The following is a 2,500-nucleotide window of genomic DNA, read 5'->3' on the forward strand; positions in this document are numbered from 1 at the left end:
AAGGTGCTACAGGACCTTATGAGACATGCTAAGAAATTGCACAGGCCGTTGGCTGTCATGTTTATCGACATAGCGAAAGCTTTTGACTCGGTTTCGCATGCTCATATTTTATGGGTGTTAAGGCACAAGAAAGTAGATGAACACGTGGTGGGCATCATCCAGAACGCCTACGATCAGTGTACGACCTCGTTCAAAAGCAATGGCGAGTCGACTCGAGAAATTAGCATACGTGTTGGTGTCAAACAGGGTGACCCCATGTCACCCCTGCTCTTCAATCTTGCCATGGACCCTTTGATATGCACCCTAGAGTCACACGGAGTTGGGTACTCCATTGATACCGACCACGTGACAGCTCTTGCGTTTGCTGATGATTTGGTGTTGGTGAGCGAATCTTGGGTTGGTATGGCCGCCAATCTAGCGATCTTGGAATCATTTTGTGGGCTATCGGGATTGGAGGTTCAGGCCAGAAAGTGCCAGGGCTTCATGATAAGCCCAACCAAAGATTCATATACGGTGAACAACTGCGACCCATGGACTATCAAAAATAAAGATGTCCATATGATCCAACCTGATGAATCAACGAAATACCTTGGTCTGAAAATTGGCCCTTGGACTGGCACTATACAGCCTGATCTACATTGTCAGCTAAAGACATGGATCTCGAAAATCGATGAGGCGCCTCTGAAGCCAACTCAGAAGGTTGAACTACTCAATGCCTATGCCCTACCCAGATTGTTATATCCTGCAGACCACTCGGACTGCAAGCAATCAACTCTCCGTGGGTTGGACCAAGAGATTAGAAAGGCGGTAAAAGGATGGCTCCACCTTCCCGCTTCAACTTGTGATGGACTGTTATATGCCAGAGCCCGAGACGGAGGCCTTGCCATCTTGAAACTGGAAAAAACAATCCCTTCGGTTCAAGTTAGAAGGCTGCAACGTATAGCAAACTCGTCCGATGCTATCACCCGTAATATTGTGTCCTCGCAGGGTATGGAGGAAGAATACCGTAATTTGTGGGTACGAGCAGGGGGTGACAGTGATGCAATCCCAACATTCGTTCTCAGGGACTCTGTGTCAAAAGAACCTGTATATCCGAGACCCTGCGATTGGAGGGAGCATGAATTTCAGAGATGGTGCGAAAAGCCGGTTCAAGGAAGGGGCATTGTAAACTTTGCGCATGATAGAATCAGTAATGCTTGGTTGAGGCCATGGTGCGGCTTTAAACAATGCTTCTTTATCGCAGCACTACAACTAAGGGCAAATATTTACCCAACAAGAGAAAGCTTGAACAGAGGCAGAGATGGGGCCTTACGTTCCTGCAGGAAATGCTCTGCCAGACTCGAGTCCCTTTCGCACATTCTCGGTCAATGTCCTGCAGTACAGAAAGCAAGAATTGCGCGACATAACAAGATCAGTAACATTCTGGCAGACGAAGCGGCTAGATTGGGCTGGTCTGTATACAAAGAGCCACGGTTCATATCCGAGACGGGAGAGATGAGAAAGCCTGACCTCGTGTTTGCAAAAGATGAGGAGGCGGTTGTGATCGATGTCACCGTCCGTTTTGAGCTTTCAAAGAATACCTTGTCAGATGCTGCCTCGCACAAAGTTTCGTACTATACCCCTCTTGGTGATCAAGTCAAAGTGCTGACGAAGGCTAGCAAGGTCACATTCTTTGGATTCCCGGTTGGGGCAAGAGGAAAGTGGCCCCTTGAGAATAACGAGGTACTTACCTCCCTGGGCCTGACCAAACCCAGAACGACATCACTGGCCAAGATGATTTCCCGCAGAACGCTGCTTTTCTCTCTTGATATTCTGAGAATGTTCTGTGGAAATTATGCGGTCTATGAACAGTCATAGACAACCTCCGAAACAAATAATAGTTTTGTTTTAAGATGTCATTTGTTTTAGATTGATTTTGTTATTTTCGAAGGTGAAGTCGGTTTTTATTTCATTTTACTATTTTCCACAATTTAGATTGTTATTTTCCAAGACGGAGTCTTGGTTCTTTTTTTTATTGTTAGTTTTTTTTTTTAACACGTCGTATTTGTTACTTTAGAGCTTAGAGGGGACTTTATTTTCGCCTTACTATTTTCTGCCTACAAAGAAGATTAAAAATAAGCTTTTTTCAAGATGGTTTTGTTATTTTCCAAGGTGAAGTCTTGGTATTCTTATTTTACTATTTTCCATAAAGAAGACCATTCTTTTAGATTTTGTTATTTTCCAAGACGAAGACTTGGTATTTTTATTATATTGCTATTTTTTACACAAAGCTTATTCAAGAGCACTTATATAGATTAGACTTTGTTATTTTAATTCTTTATTTTTGGACTACATCAGTTCGAGAGTCCTGTAACTTACTATTTTCTGCCTACAAAGAAGATTAGAAATAAGCTTTATTTAAGATGTTTTAGATTAGATTTTGTTATTTTCCAAGGTGAAGAAGACTTTTCTTTTCTTTTAGACTTTGTTATTTTCCAAGACGAAGACTTGGTATTTTTTT

The 2,500-nt window shown here is 42.7% G+C and overlaps 1 pseudogene; it reads left to right on the plus strand.

Annotated features, from left to right (window-relative positions):
• LOC142911578 (28S ribosomal RNA) overlaps positions 1-2,500 on the plus strand; it is a 10,571-nt pseudogene that overhangs the window by 4,877 nt on the left and 3,194 nt on the right.

The sequence above is a fragment of the Petromyzon marinus genome, unplaced genomic scaffold (genome assembly GCF_048934315.1).
Source record: "Petromyzon marinus isolate PM22_M1 ecotype Great Lakes invasive population unplaced genomic scaffold, UKy_Petmar_22M1.pri1.0 PM_G_Scaffold_18, whole genome shotgun sequence".
Classification (NCBI taxonomy): domain Eukaryota; kingdom Metazoa; phylum Chordata; class Hyperoartia; order Petromyzontiformes; family Petromyzontidae; genus Petromyzon; species Petromyzon marinus.